Consider the following 22,742-nt stretch of genomic DNA (forward strand, 5'->3'; position numbering starts at 1 on the left):
TCGTTTTCATCTCTATCACCGTCACTGCCTATAATGGCACTACCCATATAATTTTTTTTTTTTTATGAATCATGGATCCCTCATGTGAATGATTGGGTTTTCAAATATTAGGTTGTCCATAAACACATTATCAAATACCCAGAATAGTACATCAGTTTAGGTTTAAAGTTACTGAATAGGAAAAAGTAAATGATTTTGTCTTGTTGAGAGTTTTAGATACATAAACGCCTTTGTAAGGTAGTCTCCCAGTGCTGGTCAGTAATTTTTATATTTTGAAGCCACTGTCTTCCAGTAAGTAAGAAATATTGGTACTTTACTAGAAGCTATGCTACTTCTGCTATTAGAGCTATGGCATTCTAGTTTATAGTTATGTGATTTCACATGTCTTTGCTAATTTTGGTTTTGTATACCAAAAGCAGACATTTACATTACATTATAATAATAAAAGTATTTGGATAGAACAGGTCTATCTTTCTGCTAGTAATGTTGAAAGTAATACATACTTGTTTCACCTGCATTGAGTTTCTCATTTGTTTTTCTATTTGCCTTGTGATTTTCTTTTCATGTTAGGGCAAATAAAAATTGAACTGCCCAGTGTTTATTTAATTAACTTGAACATTTTAATTAGATTACACCTCAATTTAACTTCAGCTTACAATGAATTACTGTACTCAAGGAGGTTACATAATATCTTACAGGACTTATAGGTGGGGCATTTTTTACGTAGAATGAGTAGGAGGAAGCAAGAATGATCATCATCTCAAGACTTATGATGATTTGTTGATAATGGAAGGATTTTGCAAATTTACTGCAGGTCTTCATTTAGTAATCATTTTGTCAAAGGTACAAATGTGTTGGATGTATCATTGCTTAAGGAGGTTAACTTGTAGAATTATTTGATTAGAAGCTGAAATTTGTGAAGTTTCATGAGATGCATAATTTTCAGAGATGAATTTGGATGTAAATTGTTTGCAACTGTATCTTGCTAATTGCAAATAATCCAAGTCACTGATTGCAGGTGACCCATGCAAAAACCTGTGGGGCCTAAGCGTTCTTCATCCTGTCATATTGCCAACGTCAACCATCCAAACATGTAGATCTTTATCGGAACTTTATCTTTTTCATATATATATATTTTTTCACTCTCTTTTTTAACGAAACGTCACAGGATTTTACATTTTTTGTGTTTTTGGTCTTGTTATAATTTGTACCCGTAATAGTAAGTCATATGGTATGCTTGTGAATAGCTTTTTAATTTTATTTGAAGTATGTGTATGTGAAGGCTGACAATTTTTTCAGGGTGTATCATTATGGGATTAATGTATCAGTGTTGGATTAATAGCATGTTCTCACATAGGTCACAGTTTAGGTCAGGTTCTTGCAAAATCATCTTTAAACACTTTAAACACATTTGCTGGATGTTGAAAGGTGTCATTTATATCTTGGAGTTGTATTTGTGATTTTTCTAGCAGACTTGAAGAGAATTGATAAAAATTTTTACCATTGCATTTATATTTTCTTAAGTGAAAGAACCTCTTTGGCATTGAGGTGTGACAATGGAATTATTATTAAGGTTATGAAGCACTTTACCAAAACCACTGAATCACATAGAAAGATTATGTGGCTCATCTCAGGGGTATATTTTAGATAACAAGTGACATGGTTCAGAAATCATGTAAAGCCATTGGTCCTGTTGCTAAATAACCACTGGTTCCATGCATTGTAAAAACACCAAACAAACAAGTACTCAATCACCTAAATAGGAAGTGACTGAAAGTGATTAATAAGAAGTAAAAAATAGAAAACATTACTTTTTGGGGCTGAAAAGGTGGCGAAAAGGATTACAGTACTGCTATCCACAGTGTTTCACCAGGCTGTTGTTATTGAGTGACCCTCATTTGTTGGGCAGTGCATTATCATGGGTCCGTATATTGCATCAGGGAAGTAATGATTTACTGTCTACGTAATAGTCTGGTAAAATGATGTGTGTTTGGGAATTTATGGTCAACTAATGCATTATTGTTTTCATTGTTATATGAGTAGATCACGGTGTTATAATTGTTTATTATTTATATCATGTTTTCTCAGATTCTCTGATTTTATTTTGAAATTTAGAAATTTAGAGAAATGAACCAAAAACACTAGTTATTTACTACTGGCAGCTTAAATGGTACGGAGTCAGGTACCATGAAGTAAATAGCAACTTACTTGGCCCTCTGTTGTATTGTTGCTAGGAAAGATAGATAAAGTATGTGGGTAAACTATGAAATAAGGCAGTCCAAATATGGTAGCCAGACTTGAAAGAATGGAGTGTTTAGGCTTATACTCTTGTTTTTTTCTATCTGTCCATCCGCCCGTGGTGGTCGTGCATGGTAACACTGCGTCACAGGCTTTAAATAGTTACGCCATGTCTAAGTTTTAGGTAAATAAAAGGATATCTGGGTGTACATTTGCAACTGAAAAGTGTTTTAATAATTTACTGTATGCGAATTACACCTTTAATATTCGAAATAGGATATTATTTAAAGCTCGGGACGCAGTGTTACCAAGCACAAACACCACAGGCGGATGGACAGATGGAAAAAAACAGAGTATAGTGGTGGGATTAAAGTATGTGATAATAATAATTCAAATATATTATTATTATTAATAAGGCTTAGTTTTTCCAGACCTCTGGAGTCTTAAATTCAAATATACTAGTGGGTCAGCCCTATGAGGTAAACCTCTTAGTACTAGGAACTATATAAAATATTGCATTGTAATGTGTTAATTTTCAAGTTGTAAATATGTTTTTATATCTTATTCTCTGCTTTGATACAGTTGTCGGTTGATTAGATATCAATGATTTTCATTGTTTCAGGAAAAAGGGATATTCATATAGTAATTTTTTTCTTATATTATCTTGCATAGATAGCTCAGTATACCAGGGGGGTTAATAAATACATTCTTAGTGTATGAAGCTTCATAGTTAGTCATGAGATTGTTATGAGATGCATTTTTGTGTTGCTGGAAACACTATGTGCGACCAGTTTTATTATTGCATAGACTAACTAACCTGTGCCACAGTTGTAAGATGAGATACCTTTCAAGCCTGAAAAATAGGAAAGTTATGGTATACAGTGTTTACATTTCTTTTATACAATTTATGGGCTTAGCACTATTTGCATCAAGTGCAAATTTACTAACTGAATGCCAAAATTTATTTGTTGTCATGTGTTGTTACAACTTGCTAGATTAAGTTTAATTCTCGTCTTTAAGTTTGCCTTCTAGTGTTGGTTTTTGTTTATTTTCTGCCATTTTCATTAGTTTATAGACATGAAAATTATGTGGGTTAATGTATTCATGTATTTTATGGGTGGCATAACTTTGTAGTGAGAGAGTGATTATTATTATTATTTCGCAGTGGAATTGAACCCAGAAAATCCAGTGAAAGGCAAGGGCACTACCAACTGAACCACATAGATCTTAAAGTTGGAGTCTCAGTACTAGTTATGTGCTTGAGGTATTATCTAGGCAGGCTACACACCATGCATACCAGTGAGTTTTACCCAACTTCCCAATAAAGTGATCTAGTTGAAGGACATTTCACACAAATTACCCCATCTGAGTGAATACAAAGGAAATAACCAACACAAAATCACATGTATAATAGAAATGAATATCTAATTCACATCAGGATTGAACCCAGGAGTATCAAATGAAAAGAAGGGTGCTACCGGCTGACCATCATATGTTGCTGAATAACCACTGGTTCCATGCAACGTAAAAACACCATATAAACAAACAAACAAACATCATATGTTGTAAAAGAAACATTTCCCTTTCCTTTTTTCCCTCAAGAGGCTTCTGATCAGTAGCAATAACTTTTGGGCTATCTGGTAATACTGTCAGACTTACAAAACTGCACAACCACTCTAGTAGGGAATATTGCTCAACTGTACAGGATATCGGTGATTTCACATATTGAGTAGGCTTTCTTGTAAAACTAGTGAGGGAGGAACACAGACTTATTGTCAGGATATAACCTAATTAGGATTGCCAGCAGGGTACGTAGGGGGCTGACCATCAAGGAGGAAGAAGGCTTAGCGCACATGAGATGTGTTGATGTATGTGAGTGTGGGGAGGGGAGGCAGTTTTATAAGTGTCATAGGAAAGTCCATTCAGAGCTTCATAATTATTCAGTTTTCCATATTTTTAAGGCCATCTCATCTTCGTCAGTGTCCAGAAAAATTATTAGGATTCCCATCGTTGTGATTGTCTAGTTTTTGGTGCTGGATCAAGTAGTGCTGCAGAAAAGTTTATGAAAACTAGTGTGGTTTATAATAACAGTTTTTATTTTTTTGATAGTTGTTGTAATTTTGTAAAAACCTTTTCATTATGTTAATGTCATTTTTACATAATTATGTAAAATATTCTTCACCTTTCACATGAAGGTATTCATGGTTCCCGAAAGAACATTCCATTACAATTTATCATCATGTTGACATCATTGTTTTTTGCGTGCTTTGATGAACTGTATTGCCTGCTATGAACTAGGTATTCTAAGGCAAAAGATTTTTGGCATCTAGTTTTGTAAGTTCTATTGTAAATATTTAGATGCTGTATATAGATTTTATAATTTTGCAAAAATACATCCTTTGTGTATAAGTGTCTTTCTGTATTAATCCTTTTCAGGTTGCTGTATAATTTCATGGAATTAACCATTTTTGCTTGTGATATTTTTCTTATTTCTGTACATCCAGCACATGGGGACTTCATATTCTCAGAGCTTTATGTTTTAAAAGTTTAGAAAAAGTATGATGTACAACAGAAACTTTTAAAGGAAATCCATGCCAGTGTCCAAGAGAAATTGTGAAACTGATTGACAATAATAGTGTTTCCCTGGTTTACGATGGGGGCTCCATTCTTGTGCCGCGTCACAAGCTGAAAACCATTGTAAACTGCAACATCATCAAAAATCCTAATAAAACTTTAATGTCAATGCTTTGGGTGTGTTGAAAGTTATGTACGTAAACTGTATTTTATTGCATTTTTCATAAAAAAAAAATTCAAATATTTATTTTGCCTGTATGGAGTCATATTTCTTCCATCCGGTAGGCATCATTAGTGTTGTAGCCCTGGAACGTGTTGTAAACCAGGAAGTAATTTCAGATGAATATATTTGAGAAGCGTCGTAACCTCAGAATGTCATAAGCTGGAACCGCCGTAAACCGGGGACTGACTGTATATGCAGCAATAGATAAAATATTGTATATTTTACTATTTTGACAAAAAATCAAAAGGGAAAAAAAAGGAAAATAATTTCAGTATTAAAGTTTGATTTTTTGAGACCCAACATAAAGTATTACAAGTTTCCTTGTTTTTGTACCCCCACAGGGGATTAGTGCCAGTGAACAATAGACACTTAAGATTCTTTGCAGTGTCCCTTCGGCTCCTAGCGGACTCCTTTCATCCCTTTTATTGTACCTCCATTCATTTTCTCTCTTTTTTTTTTTCCATCTTGCTATCCACCCTCCTAACAATTTTTTCACAGTGCAACTGCTACGTTTTCATCCTGTTAACCTTTCAAACCTTTCTACTCTGTTTCCCTGTCACTGCTGAATGGCATTAGGTTCCAGCGCTTTACCTTTGTCCCAAATTCTATATTCCTTCCATCCATCCTTTTTTATATATACGATTAAAAAAAGTTTGAAACTGCATGAAAACCATAAGGTCAGCTCCTCAAGAGGATTTAATGCTAAAGATGTTGCTTCTAGGATTTGCTTCTGAGAATGTACATGAGTTTTATGTCGTTTCCAGCAGGATCCACAGAAGAAGAATCTGATTTCCAATGGTTTAACGTTTTTGCCAAGACAGAACCGCTTCTTGGGTTTACTCGTCATCTTGTTTTGCTATGCCGTCTCTTTCTACCTAGGTCAAGAATGAGGGAGACCTTTGTCAGGTAAGTGCCATGAGGGTGTGTGCGTCCTTAAGGTGAAGAATTTTTAGAATAGGAACATCTTAGTTGTTTAAATCCCCTAAGGATAGGAGGCAGTAGCTCTCGGAATTGAATGTCTCTTTGGCTCAGGGGATCATTGTAAATGCAAAACCATTTACTATATATGTTTACTTGCTATTAATACCATTACTTGAGGTTCTTTGTAGCATCCCTTCGGCCCCTGGCTGCAACCCCTTTCATTCCATTTACTATGCCTCCATTCTTATTCTCTTCCATCTTATTTTTCACCCACCTAACAACTGATTCATAATACAACTGGTAGGTTTTCCTTTGTTACGCTTTTCAAACCTTTCTACTGTCAATGTCCGTTTCAGCAATGAATAACCTCATAGGTTGCAGTGCTTGGCCTTTAGCCTAAATTCTATATGCAAAACGATGTATCCTAGCCCACTGTATGGAGAGTATTTCGGCAGTACTACACTTAAATGTGGATTTATGTAGTTAACTGACAAGAATCAAAGGCAGACTTCCATCCTGGAAATTTGTTCAAAGACTCCTCTGTCAATATAGACGTTGCATTATATATATAATTATATATATATATATATATACTATATATATATATATATATATATATATATATATATATATATATATATATATATATATATATATATATATATATATATATATATATATATATATATATATATATATATATATATATATATATATATATATATAATATATATTGTTACAGTAAGAACACATACTTAGGGATTACGCGTAATCCCTGAATATTTCAGTGAATACGCGCAATCTCACCAAGGAATTCTCGTCAGGGGTCAGGTGGATCTAATTGACAATGCAAGCATGCCCAGGGTTGGATCCAACAAGAAATGCATCATGGTGTACCAGGATCACCTGACGAAGTTTTGCATCCTTCGAGCCTTGACGTCTAAAAGAGCTGCAGAGGTCGCTTTTCTCTACTGGACATTTTTCTTCTCTTTGGTGTCCCCGTTATTCCTCCAAGCGATAACGGATCCGAGTTCACTTCACAAGTCATTTTACAAGTAGCTGAAGGAAGTTTTGGCCAAAACTAACTGGTGCATGGTAAGCCTCGCCATCCCCAAAGTCAGGGGTCGGTTGAGCGCGCAAACAGTGATTAACGCGTATTTACTGAAATATTCAGGGATTACGCGTAATCCCTAGGTACGTGTTCTTACTGTAACTCTATATATATATTTCCTCTATATATAATAATATATATATATATATATATATATATCTATAAGTGTAGTATATATACATATATATAAAATTTATTTGATTAAGTCAGCCTATTACTAAATCTTCCTTACTACTGTCCTTTGTTTGCCGCCAACTTTTGTGATGTATATTGTTACAACTTAAGCAAGATTTAATGGGGGGGTTGGGGCGTGGCCCATGTTCCTAAAAGCATACAAATAATGAGATCACAATAATTTCATTCGAAGTCGGTTATTTAACTTTTGCATCACCCTGTCTTTCACCATGCCATATTTTAACTTTATTTAACTTCTTAATGGATTAAAAGAAAAAAGGAGTTTCATTAATATGATAGAACAGGTTATTTGTATAAAGCTGAAAAGCTTCTTACAGCAGATTGAGATTATCAAATGTGTTGGAGGTCTGTATGTGTTACTTTTTGGGTCGCCCTGTATTTCTTTACCATTCATATGCAAGGATATGTAAATACCACTCCCTCAGTTTCCTTTTCAATAGGATATTACGGAATAGAGGAAAATTATCCTTCAGGACTACCCTTGAAGCCTTCAGAGTATCATCTTGTTTCCTGTTTGGTCTTTTACACATCCTCAATAGTGTGATATGCAGTAAAACATCTTCATAGATCCAAAAAGTAAATAATAAAGATATATACTATGCACATTGCGATTATAACAATTACATGAATAGCTGATATTAATATGCATGAATCACTGGTAAACTGTTCTGCAAGAAAGTTGAGTATAGCAATTCATTTACAATGGTACGAAAGTCAAGATGTCGTGACGTCATAATACAGGACTTAAAAAAACGTTCTAATTCCGAAAAATAATGACTTAAATTTGAGTCAGGAATTGAGTTACTTTTTCAAAAATGAATATTTTCAAATTAGCCGTTTAACGCCGATTGGACGTATTAAACGTTGACAAAAATTGTCTGTTGTATGCTGATTGGACGTATGGTACGTCGACAAAAAAAAGTTTTTTTAAAAATTCGTGGGAAAATAGTTATAGGCCTACTAGGCGAAAACTTTTGAATCACGTGCCTTGGGGGATGCTGGGAGTTCACGGATCAAGCTGTTGTTTTGTTTGCCAGCGTGACGCAGGTGGGCATGCGCAAAATGCCTCCTTCTCGCATCAGCAACGTGTCTTCCGAGAGCGATCTTTTGCCGCAATCATGTTTTGCCGAACTTTTGCGAGAGTTTGAGTATTTGTGGTGGTACAAGACGTACGTGGAGATGTCTCAACATCGTATGGAGCGCAAAAGGCGCGTTTTACCCCTCGGGAGGGATCGTGTGAGACGTATTTTGGACTTGGATGCTGGCGAGGGACCAAGTACCCAAGATAACCTCGCACCTCAACGCCGTTCTGCGCGGCCTCGTTTGGACGAAAGTGTTCAAGGACCACAACGTGTGTCTCGTGTGCCTTTAGTAACCCCAACTGAAGTCGAAAGAATCAGTATAAAGATGGCTACATCCTTGTGTGCTACACGGCCAGGCAATGAGGTCACCCTGTCAGAGGTTTGGGATCCCAGAATGTTCATGAAAGAATTAAGGATGTTTGAAGGATTTTGCTTCTATAAAGGCATCATATCCACTCGTTCACCATGGTCTCTTACTGAGTTTCCCCTAGAGTCATGATGTTTTCTTAATCAGATTTTGAGACATGGCTGGGCCCATCTTCTTTCATGCTGGTAAGACTTTTCACTTTGTAACCTCTCAAAGTCAGCCATGGTCACCTTATCCATAGATGGACCACAAAGACACCTTTAGTGATATGTTTGACATCACCTTCAAGTTCTGTCACATGTTTCTTTGATGGTTCTTGAACAAGTTGCCTGAAGAAGTGAAAATCTATCCTATTTGTGCGACCTCCCTAGTTAATTTTCTAGAGAAAGTTCTTTTGAATTTAGAATTGCCAAATACAAATCTTCCATTGAAGATTTCTAATCCACTTCAGTTTAAGTTGCTAAGAGATGCTGGTAAATTGCTACCACAAATATGCTACTTAAAAACAAACTTTCAGGTACAGTAAAGTTTTCGTTAGATTACCATTTTCATAAAGGGAATTATTGTTGAAACAGTGTCTTTGTACATCATGTTTTCAAAAAAATTGAATTCACAGGTTTTTCAACAGATGATTATGGATATAAAAATGGTTAATTACATTGGAACACATTGACTAAATGGCATTCATTTCAGTTCATATTGGAATGTAGGTGGTATTACAAAAGTTTGTTCCCTCCACTGATCCAGAGCGAACACGAATCCGCGACTATGAAACCCCAAAGCAGTTGAACAAGTAACTAATTAAGCGCCCAACAGATGTCGCACCATCAGGCCAAGGAAGGAGGAGTGGGAAGCAGGTATTTTTCTTGAACAAAGAGTAAAGTCTCCATAATCTAATATCGTTATTAAGGTAGTGGGCGTAATTGCGGGCCTCGCCAGCCTGCCCTGGGACAACTGGCGGGCACATCCAGGACGCCTGCCGGGCCTATCCCGCCCATCCCGGGACACCTGGCAGGCATCACCTGCCCGTTCAGGGATGCCTGGCAGGTCTTGCCCGCGCACCCTGGGACGCCTAGCAAGAGAGAGAAAGCGTAACCTTAAGAGTAGTTACTTTTATAAGTGTAATAACAAACAACAAGGGTGCATTCACACAAAATGTGTTGCATTAAGTGGACCAATTGCAGGCCTTCCCCGACCGTCCAGGGACTCCTAGCAGGGATTGCCCGTTCCCCAGACACCTGGCGTGACTGGCCCACCCATCCCAGGACACCGCCATGACACCTGGTGGGCCATGCCCGGCCCGTCCCGGGACACTTGGCGGGCCGCACCCGCCCGTCCCAGGACACCCTGGCAGGCCTTGCCCGCTCATACCCGGGACAACACCTGGCAGGCCTTGCACACCCGTCCCGGGACACTGGCGGTCCTCGCCCACCTGTCCCAGGACACTGGCAGGCCTCGCCACCCGTTCCCGGGACACCTGGCGGGCCACGCCTGCCCGTCCGGGGACACCTGGCGGGCCATGCCTGCCCGCCTCCCGGGACACCTGGCGGGCCACGCCTGTCCGTCCCGGGACGACTGGCGGCCCACGCCCGCCCGTTTAACGGGGACCCGTGGCGGGCCTCGCCTGCCGTTCCCTAAAGAGAGTAAGGCCACATTTTCTTCAAACTGGAATACCCAGTTCATATACTCTCCTCTGTATCTCTCGCTTTTTCCTTGATTTTCAATATTTCACAAGAAATATCTCGATTTATCAAAATATAGCAGGAAACATTCTGAAAGATTTTTAATCATGCCTCGTTTCTAGGTGTAATAAATTGCTGCAATTCTCTCTCTCTCTCTCTCTCATCTCTCGTCTCTCTCTCTCTCTCTCTCTCTCTCTCTCTCTCTCTCTCTCATCTCTCTCTCTCTCTCTCTCTCTCTTCTCGTACGGTTTGTTTTTGCAGTACGTATCTTTTTTGTTTGGTTTCCTATTATCTATTAAAATATATTTAGGGAATTTCCTTTATTTACATTTTTGTCTACAAGAAAAACAATACTAACAAACAGGCGGGCAATTGGAACAGCAAAAAATGACAATTTTTCTAAGCTACGTTTTTATTTTTATTGAATTTAACAAAATAACGAAAAGATATAATTCTAAATGAATTAGCCTAGACATCAAGAGAAATAATATATATTATATATAATAATCAACTACTCAACCATAATTATTTTCAAAAACTATAGGCAAGTTTTAAGATTTTAAATTTATATCATGCATACAAAGAAAAGGTAAAACGAAATTTAATCATACTAAATTTTGTCCTATATAAAATTGAAAATCAGATATAAAGGAGTACAATTTTATTAGTGCATAACTTGATTCGTAAATGAAATCCAATATAGAAATAAAGTAGTAAAATCCTAACAACCCCATTTTTATATAAGGCGACGCATTTGGTGTGAACGCATCCTTAGAACACAATGTAAATAATACTGTTTAATACGGATGATAATGACAACAATTAAATACTGTGCCTCTCAAAGATGTGTTCAACGAAGAAACTGTTACATTTAAAAACAATTACAGAGTCAATAATGTCGTCAAATAATACAACAATGAAACGACGTGACATGTAAGGTTAAGAAATGTATTGCAGAAGCGTGCTTGATAAAGAAAAAAAAAATTGCGTAAAACACGTTCCAGGGAAATCAAATACATAACCCACACTTCTGTTACCTAATATAAACTGTAGATTCCATACCTGATCGTCTGTGTGAGGTCACAGATGCAGATGGAGGTTGGACATCCTACTCATTGTATATTATCATACTAATAATAATGATAAAATATTGACACTAGCTCACGTGTTTTTAGTTATGTTCCTTTTACTTGATTACCAGTTAATGCTAATGTTTTGGGAGATCATGCATATTTCAAAGGTTTAAAGTGAAAAGTAATATTTATAGTATCTCAAAATTAAATGAAAAAAAAAAAAGTGATATTGGTTCAAAGTTATCTGCCAGATTGTCGGAAAAATGTGATGGTTTTATAGTTTAACACAATTAGTCAAACTGAAATAAGCCTTAAATTTTGAATATAGAAGGCTTTGTAAATATCACTACTTTTATTTTGTTATTTTGAAATAAAGGGAATTACAAACGCGCTTCATTCCAAGAAAAGAAGGAAAACAGATTAAGGTAATAAGGTTGAGACAGAATAAGAGCACAGCAGTTAAGAAAAACTAAGGCTGGAATATTAAAAGGGGGTCCAAAAGTAGAAGAAATAAGCCCTGATAGAATTAGTGGAGCTAAAAGCTGCAGCCTACGAATGGCCATATACTGGGCAACTTAACTCGCCAATGCAAAGGTAGAAGCTAGTGGTTCCTAACCCTCCCTAAGACAGGGAACGGCAAGGACCACGGCAGTTGACTTCACAGGAGAGAAAAGTTTAAATTCCTACAGTAACATAAACTCTTTTACCACATTAGAATTTGCTATAACTACATCGGCACTAGAAAACTACTTTGCCTCTTGAAACAGAAATTGAGTCAGGTTATTTTGTTTTCTATTACAATGCATCTCGAAAAGAAGGATGAAAATATCCTTACGAAAGAATAGTAGTAAAATTTTATAATAAACTGATATATTTTGCAACTGACTGGTGCTAGGAAGAAAATAAGAACACGAGGCTTCTTCACACCATAATCTAGAAAAGAACTCAATAAGTTATCTCTCTCTCTCTCTTTCTACTTACTTATTTTTTCTTTGTCTTGTTATATTCTGTGGTTCTGTCTTTCTCTTTTCCACCAAATATGAACCTGTTATATTGGTGAAAGTTAATTCCTAAAATATTCATGTTGTTTTAGTTACTAACATTTATAAATAAAGAAAATTATATATAGCCGTAATTTTTTAGTGTTTATTGCCCACATCGCCCGCCTTTTCTATGAGGTTGGCCCAATCATGAAATTGTGTAAGTATATAGACATGTATCTGTGTGTATGGTTGCTACCTCAATAAAGTAAGAACTGAAAATTTTGCTAATTTGCTGATATAGATGTTTTATATATATATATATTATATAGTATATATATATATATATATATATATATATATATATATATATATATATATATATATATATAGGTATATATATATATATATATATATATATATATATATATATATTATATATATTATATAGGTGGCTTGCTGCTTACAGAACACCGCCGTTAACACTGTTGGTGAAAGTTTTGTATCGATCTCGTGGACAGTCATGTCAGTATATAAGATTTAATAATCTATAGTAAATGCTCCCAAGCACTTTTAGTCTCATATTTAATTCGCAACTCTATAGCTCCTCCAGAAGTAAGACGACACTGGGCTTATATTTCATGGTCGAGTGTGCAGAAATGGTTCCTTGTACATGGCCAGTTTAGACTTATTGTCATTACTGTATTACCAAAAAAAGCACAATTTCTTGTGGAACAAACCAATAGGCCTTGAACTTGCACAGCAAACAGCCACTAAAAAAAGCATAAGCTTTTATGGAATATGACAAAGTAGAGGCAGAAATCACTTGCTGTGCTTTAAATGTGTATGTATACTGATTATATAGCATTACCAATACACGAGACTGAATTTATATTAGAAAAAAAAATTGCAAGCGAAAGAAGTGTGCTTCATGTGCCCTCAAGCAAGGCAACTCAAATCCAGGGTTTTAGAAAATTGGTCAGATTTCCCCACCTGCTTAAGGCCGCAGGATTTCAATGCATTCAGTGTCCTAGCTGTCATATGTGGTAACACAGGTACTGTAGTCTGTTACAGTAAACATAACGTGAAAGTTTGGGATGCTGAGTAGTTCCAGCGATCTAAAAAGCTGTTGTACATTTTATTTTTAAATTTGAACCTTGCAGTTTTCCTTGAGAGATTAAAACATTCAATCTTCTCATTATGTAGGTAATGGAGTATGGAATACACGTGTATAAGACAAACAGCATTTCATCTTATTATTAATCAGTCGATGAAACCTATTATAATGGAACAATCCCAAAGGGGCCATTTGACTGGAAATTTCAAGCTTCCACAAAGAACATGGTGTTTCATTAGGAAGAAGTAAGAGGAAGTAAAGGGAAATACAGAAAGAAGAGATCACACATTTAAACGAATAAAATTAAGGTATAATAGATAAAAATGTATAAAGTGCAAGAAAAATAGTTTTAGGGTAGTACTGCATTGCATTTTTGCTAGAACTTAAGTTCCAACTTCACGACTTCCTCTGGAGGCTGTCCCATAGTCCAACAGTGAGGAATAAGGACCTATGGAACTGAGAAGTTCGACAGTGAGGCACATTCACTGTATATATATATATATATATCTATATATATATATATATATATATATATAGATATATATATATATATATATATATAATATATATATATATATATATATATATATATATATATATATATATATTATATATATATATATATATATATATATATATATATATATTGGCGGTGCTCCTGTTCATGAATCTGAATGTTCTCGGCAGATCAAGAAGATCAGGGATCAATTGTCAATGTGAAAGGTCTCTGTTGAAATGCAACTTACTAAAACAAAAAGTGACAAACGAGAGACCATAAGGTTGATGGTCCACGTGTTCTGTTTCTTTAGGATACCACATAGTTTGAGCTTTTATGTCATAGCAAAGAGTATGTGCCAAGAGCACTTTATAATGAATCTCTCTCTCTCTCTCTCTCTCTCTCTGAAAGGATAATGAGAGCCCATTTTTCACCATCTTTTAGATAAACAGTCCATTTTAAGAAGTCTGATTTAGAAAAATTATTTAAAACCTATCTCTTATTGCTGGAAATTACAGAGTACAAATGCTGTACAGTACGTGCATTATGAAGAATGTCCTCAATTCATAGGCCTTCATCAAACCTTTTGCCTTTTGGATAATGAAGGTATTCGCTTATGCGTCAACCCTCCTCTTTTGTTGGAGCAAGGGGCTAGACTCTAGAGTGAGTTCATAACATTTTCATGGCAGAGTTTCTGTGAAGGTCTCACGTCAGATTTATTGTTATTGGGCTTTGTAGTGTCTTAGGATATGACTATACTCTGGTTTTTTTTTTCATCTGTCCACCCGCCTGTGGTGTTTTTTGTGGTAACACTGCGTCCCGGGCTTTTCTTTAGATAGTTAGCTATGTCTAAGTTAGGTAAATAAAAGGATATCTGGGTGTACATTTGCAACTGAAAAGTGTTTTAATAATTTACTGTATACGAATTACAACCGTTAATATTTGAAATAGGATGTTATTATGATCGTTGAATGTAAGCTGAATGTAACTATCTAAAGCCCGTGGGACGCAGTGTTACCATACAAAAACACCACAGGCGGATGGACAAATGGAAAAAAACAGAGTAATAGTGCTTCATAAAAGAATTTGTGGGGTGTAATTTGTGGCACTTATATGTTGTTGGATGTTTGTGCAGATGATTGTGTTGTAAAGCTCTATTTTAAAAAGAAAAACTGGCGATTCTGTCCATTACAAGTTTGCCAGGATTGGCATTTGGATCGAGTTTTGCTAGCCTGTGTCAGGTTACATGTCTAACAATGTCGACTGAACAAACCCAGTTATGCAGATGTTAACTGACAAAAATTCCAATGCAAATTCCCTTGGAATTTTCACACTCCCATCTTTGTGGTCTAGAGATATTGTCAATATATTCAGACACGGCTGCTTTCCCCTTGACATAGCTTAAACAAAGGCACTTTGATTCCACAATTCCGCTATCCAGGATCAGTTTGTTACAAGTCTATAGTAAGAGGTTTCATAGGAGACAGTCCTTTTGCAGTTCACTGGGTAAACGACGGAAAATCTTCAGTTACAATGAAGGAGCGTGTGTGTGTGTGTGTGTGTGTAGAAGACTTGAGCACTGCTATGTATAATTTTGGTGTTTATGTTTGATGTTTTTCTGTAAATGTTACTGAAAATTAGGTTCTTTTCAACCAGTGCTTGTATTGTAATTAATTTACATCGAGATTGTGTAATATTTATAGTAATTAAAAGAGATACTGTACGCTTTTATTGTGTTTATGTACCTGTTTTTGCCATAAGTTATGGCGGTATCAGACCTTGACTGTTAGTATTCTTTTGTTCACCATCTTGCAAAATACAGATACTACTGTACTCTTTACCTTTAAAATGAACCACAAAACTGTTGTTATTCTCGAGACTCTGACAAAACTGGGCTATTTAGTACAAGTGTTTTAATTGAGTTAATCGGGTTAATGCATAGCAGTCTGGTGTTTGCCTTTTAATTCACTGCATTTTAAAATTCTGGGATGCAAAATAAACTTCCCTCATTAGCTACTACTATTTGAAATACGGCAGTCTACTGAGCCTCATCTATGCCTGAAGTTTATAATGCCGAGATAGTTTATTTGTAAAACCCCTAAGGGATTTAGCACCTTAACTGGATACATTTTGGTGTGATGCTATTTATTACAAAGATCTCATGTTTAACTATTGACTGAAGTGGCGTAGAAGCCATCGTGGTAGTTAAGTGATTGGCTTTGTAAATTCAGATAATCTTTCTCTCAGTAAATTGACTTGCCGGTCGTATCGATTGGATTAACGATTGCTAGCCTAAGCGTAGCTCGCTCAAGAAGTCTTCTTTACAAGAAACACGAGACAGAATATGCTCTGGGAATGTCGCCGAAGGGGCCCACCTGGCCGCTATAGAATCATTAAGGGTGTAAAGGGCTTACTCGTCGGGGTTACATAGTGGGAAGTCTTACTGACATGAAAGAAAATCGGTCCAGACACTGCTCGACTTTTGAATACAGAAAACGTACGTAAAATTCTGGGGGTACTAATAAGTAGGGGCTGTGGTGCCGGAGCGGATTTGTTAAGGCCTGTCCACGCGACCGGGCCTGATCAGCGGACCTCCCTCCTCTAACGGGCAAACCGTCATGCTACACAATATCTTCTTTGTGGTAGGCACCATGTTTATCGTACCGCACTGAACACACTACTGGTATGGTCGGACACGCCTACCTCCCATCGCCTCGCCCGTGTGGACAACATTCACAGGTGAGCCCGCCAGAATATGTCTGTCTATATCCCGGCCTTGCCTTCTCTACAATAGACTCCCCCTCATGGTATCAATGCATTTTATTTTGTAGGGGGGAAGTTAAATTGCTGATTCTCAATTTCTGAGGAATGCCAAAGCACGTGACATACAACGATGTCTCATACATCATACCATATTATATTATCTAAAATATCTCATAACAACAAATTCCCCCTTTATGTTACAGATAGCTCGCCACCAGTTTGCTAGCACCTGCCTAGCCACAGGTCACATAAAAACAGCTCATATATATATATAAAAAAAACACATTGGCCGGCTCATTAAACACAAAATATAGTAATAACTGCACTTCTCTGGCAGCACAACGTAATGTCCTATCACACATTATCTCCTGTACATGGGCTATAATAACAATGGGGTGTAGAAACTTTTTTCCATCTTGAATTTTCGAATCTCCCTTTTTGTCTGCAACTGCACAGAATCCCGAAACACGCTGTAGAAAGGCGAAACGTCTCCCATTGGAAGACACTGATGGCTCCCGTAATTCTAAAGCGCTGTAGAATTCCATAGACTCGTAGAAACTCTCGTATGTGAGCACACATCAGCAACATCTCTGCAACGGCTGGTGGCCGTCTTGCTAGCGTTGGGGAAAGATGTTTATGGTGTGTTTCAGTATGTCAGTCACGTCGTCGGTCAATTAAAGAAGAATTAACCCCAGACATACTTTTGTCAAATAATGACCTCAAAAAATTCAGAAATACTAACTGAACTTCTCCAAATTAACCCCATTAACAAGACCACTGAACTAATTTCTAACTTCAACTCGTGAAGGAACTCCATAGGATCACCAAATCATAAGTCATTATCACAACCCCGCAAAGAAAAATATTAAGTTCTCTATATGGTGTGTTTGTGCTTATGTACATGTATATCTGATATCACAAAACACTATGACCATGTTGTCCCCAACGATCTGTCTACCAACTCCTTTATCGCAAAAAAAAAGGTACGCATAAAAACAAACAAACAAATCTTAACAATATGGTGCTTTAGACAGACCACCTAACAGTAGCCGAGTCTCCACCATCAACATTGTTTCAGTAATGTGAAACCTAAGATAAAAAAAAAAAATGCTGACCTACCGTAAATAAATGGGGAGTTCTAAGAAGTGATTGCCTTCATCATTGTCCTTCGTTTGATTTGGGTACGATATGGGTATAATGAATGATTTCATGTTTTAGTAATATGGATATATATATATATATATATATATATATATATATATATATATATATATATATATATATATATATAATATATATATATGTATATATATATATATATATATATATATATATATATATATTCTGTTCAAGGTGCCTTTGAAAACTGGCTGCGACCAGTTACCGAAGAGTGTGAATTCGTGTGTACGTGTAACGAACTATGTCTATTCTTAACGGAGAGTTTCAGTCCGAAACTAGGGAGACAGCTATGGAGAAAAGGCAGAATTCTGGGATAGCTCTGTGAAAGTCTATTTGTTTCAGTGTTAAAGTTCCAGGCTGCAATGGGTAAGTTATCATACTTTAGCCAAAGGGATTGCTTGTTGTCTGTTTGACATTTGTAAAGATGTTCTATTTCATTTGATCTTTTTTGACTTTGTCTTTATGATTGTGTGCTCACTAGTGTGTTCTCTTGTCTTTTAAACAGGCGATTTTCTAGTGAGTGGGGGGCCCGAGTGTCCTAGGGACCGAGTGTCCTAGTGAGGGACTGTAGTTTTTTGGGAGAAGAGATAATTGGTGTGACTAATTACTGATTAAGACATTCAAATACCGGGGGTTGGGGGTTATCCCATCTTTGTGGTCTAGAGATATTGTCAATATATTCAGACAAGGCTGCTTTCCCCTTGTTACATCTCGACGATCAAAAAGAATTAGCATCATCCTTATGTTCAAACAGCGACTCACATTGACTTCATTCTCTCTAGTTGGCCCCGTTTACTGAAATAAATAGCTTCGTAAGTACTGTCGAGGAAGGACGCTATTTTTATCAAGTATCATTTTTGTCTCTCAGCTTACGCTGACCGCATACTTCGTGACCTATGAATTTAGTTTTCATGGGCTTCATGAATATATATATATATATATACATATATATATATGTATATATATATATATATATATATATATATATATCTATATATATATATATATATATATATATATATATATATATATATATATATATATATATATTATATATATATATATATATATATATATATATATATATATATATATATATATATATATATATATATATATATATATATATATATATATATATATATATATATATATATAGATATATATATATTATAGATATATATATATATATATATATATGTATATATATATACATATATATATATATATATATATATATATATATATATATATATATTTATATACAGTAGTACCTCGAGATACGAAAGGCTCAACTTACGAAAAATCCAAGTTACGAAAGCAAAAGACGAAAAATTTTACTGCTCTACATACAAAAAGTTTTCAAGATACGAAAGGTTTCTGAAAGTCCGAGATTCGCCCCATAACAATTTTGAAACTCGCGCCGCACGCCGCCATCTTAGTTATAGTAGACTAGTAGACTCCCTACCATCCTCCTGCTCTCCCATTGGTTCCTGATGCTAGCCAAGCCATGAGATCCTTCTCTCCTATTGGACAGTATCCCTCACCATCATGCATCTTCTATACATACGTGTTGGCGTGCTTTAGCTCGGCCACTCTGCACCCGAAACTTTACCGTACGCAATCGGCATTCGTTCACTCCAACGATTTCGTTTAGTAAACGTAAATTCGTTAGTGATTTAGTTGCAGTACATATTAATCGTGTTGTGCTACTTTATCGTGTTGTGAGAACGTAACTTAATTAAGTACAGTACATAGAGTCATGGGTCCCAAGAAAGTTGCTGAAGTTCACAGAAAGAAGAGAAGCTTTCTAGGAGGGACAAAAATGGAGATAATAAAAAAGTATGAAGCTGGGTTGCGGTTGAGTGTGATCGCTAAGGAATACGGCCGAAATCCGTCGACAATAGGCACCATCCTTAATCAGAAGGAAGGCCATCAAAAGCAACTACACAACCTTCCAAAGGCGTGACTATTTTTGTCCAACAAGAGGAGCCATGTGCATAATGAAATGGAAAGGCTGCTTCTTGTATGGATCGAGGACAAAGAAATCGATGGCGATACGATAACCGAGACGCAATCTGCCAGAAGGCCAGCGCTATTTTCGGCGATTTGATTGCCCAAGCTGAAGACGACGGCGGAGGGAGACATCAACGGCAACCCCAGAGTTCAAGGCTTCTCATGGTTGGTTCGAAAAAATTCTGTAAACGGACCTGGCATCCATTCGGTGCTGAAGAAATTGAAATTACGTAAAGTTATAAAAAAGTAAAAAAGAAATGTAAAAATCAAAAAAAGACAAAATAAATTTTATTTTAAGTTTTTTGTAAAGTTAAGTGTTACAGAATTTGTTAATGTGTTTTGTAAAGTTTAGTTTGTTTTTTTTTCTGACATTTTTTTATGTGTTTCATAAAGTTAAGTGTACGTATCTGCCGTTTGTCGTCCTCCTCCTCTGCCGCCACTTTCGGAGATAGCCTCACTCGGAAAGGTAAGCTTCCACATTTTACGTTACAGTAATAATATTTTCTTGTACACTAATAAACACTTTATTTACAGGTTTTGGATTTTTATTCTTAATTTAGGTATTGAATGGTCCAAATTGTTGTAGTATTTCATTGTTATAGGTCAATTTAGCTTCATTATGAAATTTAATAATGGGGTGTTTTTGGAGGGCTTGGAACGGATTAGCCATTTTACATGTAAAATGTGTCCAAGATACGAAAAAAAACTCATTATACGAAGGCCCGCCTCGGAACGGATTAATTTCGTATCTCGAGGTACCACTGTATAAATATATATTTATATATATATGATATATATATAGATATATATAGATATATATGTATATATAATATATCTATATATATATATATATATATATATATATATATATATGCATTCGTCTGGGGTAAATAAAAGTAAATTACTGTGGATTGGATCCTTCTACTGATATATATATATATATATATATATATATATATATATATATATATATATATATATATATTACACGATTTAAAGTCATAAAATCGTTCTACTGGTATTCTCCACAGCTTTTTGTTATTTGACAATAAAGAATAACTATGGCATCATCGTCTTCACAAGTACCTCGATGTGAAACGATTAGTAGATAACTTGAGTAACTTCACTGAACACATGACACTTTCTAGAGGTTCCGCTCCGTGCATTCTCAGGATCCGTTTCACAGAAAATGAGAAGAAAAAATGACCAGCTTACTGAATACACACACAGTGATGCAGAACCGGAGAAGACATCAACCAAGAAATCGGCCTATGGCAAAAAAAAAAAAAAAAAAAAAAAAATGAAGTTAGGAGCTTCCTAAGCTATTTCTGTTTCCTTTGGACCAACGTTGTTTCGCTAGACATAATAGCCAAGGTTTCCCTATCGGAATAGCTCTTCAGGTTATATGGATAATGTACTGAGAGGCGCCATACCAACGCCATCTAGAATTCAAGATGGCGTTGGCCATACCAGCTGAAGTAAACTCACGCACTACTGGGAAAGCTGCTAATAGGGATAAAGACCCCATTTCGGCTCAACCTCAACTCCCGACCCCCAATTCGGGTCACAGGTGATAAACCCCATAAGCTTGCCTTTATGTTAACATCACATATGTTGACCATTAACGACTCCATGGGAACACCACCAAATATTTCATTCTAGTTCAGAAAAGAACCCCAAAATCACTCGTGAAGAGAGTAGGGTATATATAACTCCACGGGAAAACCAAAAATTCTAAGTCTCTTAACCTAACCTAATCTAGAATTCAAGATGGCGTTGGCCATACCCGCTGAAGTAAACTCACGCACTACTGGGAAAGCTGCTAATAGGGATAAAGACCCCATTTCGGCTCAACCTCAACTCCGACACCCAATTCGGGCACAGGTGATAAACCCCATAAGCTTGCCTTTATGTTAACCTCACGTATGTTGACCATTGACGACTCCATGGGAACACCACCAAATATTTCACTCTAGTTCAGAAAAGAACCCAAAATCACTCGTAAGAGAGTAGGGTATATATAACTCCACGGGAAAAAACCAAAAATTCTGAAGTCTCTTAACTAACTAAAACCTAACCCACCGAGTGAAACATTCCAAGTCCCTTTACCAAACCTAACCTAACCTAAAAATTTCATTCAGATTCAGATAAGCAGCTGATAAGCACCCACAACAGTCACCGTTTCTCTGTCACTCACTGCCAGGTGCACAACATGTCATATCACGATGGTGCGCATTCACACGAGACACAGCAGAACACGACACAACTATCACATCTCAATAATCCGTCGCGTCCAGTAATGTACACACACACACACACACACACGACACGATATACCGCTTTAGCGAAACCTTATACGAGGGTGATAAAAGACGATTGTAACCACCCGCACACACATGCACTGATAATTCCACAGGTTTTGCTGACGTGAGGTAATCCCAAGACCCGATGTGAAAAGACATTTACGATTGCTACTGCTGGTATAATTAACTCGAACAGCAGCAAGACCCACATCAGTTGGCCAACAGGCTGCTCTACTCCACAACATTTCCACAAGCAGACATGGGTCATTCCACCAGCAACATCGGCGATGAAACGACGAGTGACACGTAACACTCAAAGATAAGTTAAGTATTGGTTCCACCAGACCACTGAGCTAATTATCTTATATACCAATCTGTTCATAAAAAAGGGTAACAAGGACCAGTACTGAGGAATTACTGAA

General features: G+C 36.4%; 2 protein-coding genes across 3 annotated transcripts in view; one reads left to right on the forward strand and one right to left on the reverse strand.

Annotated features, from left to right (window-relative positions):
* Positions 1–22,742, forward strand: part of LOC135203617 (meiotic recombination protein SPO11-like) — a 148,435-nt gene that overhangs the window by 85,803 nt on the left and 39,890 nt on the right. The gene's annotated exons all lie outside the window — the stretch shown is intronic.
* Positions 1–22,742, reverse strand: part of LOC135203616 (BRISC and BRCA1-A complex member 2-like) — a gene marked incomplete in the record, with an annotated part of 101,312 nt that overhangs the window by 50,239 nt on the left and 28,331 nt on the right.

This window comes from Macrobrachium nipponense, chromosome 36, assembly GCF_015104395.2.
Source record: "Macrobrachium nipponense isolate FS-2020 chromosome 36, ASM1510439v2, whole genome shotgun sequence".
Classification (NCBI taxonomy): Eukaryota; Metazoa; Arthropoda; class Malacostraca; order Decapoda; family Palaemonidae; genus Macrobrachium; species Macrobrachium nipponense.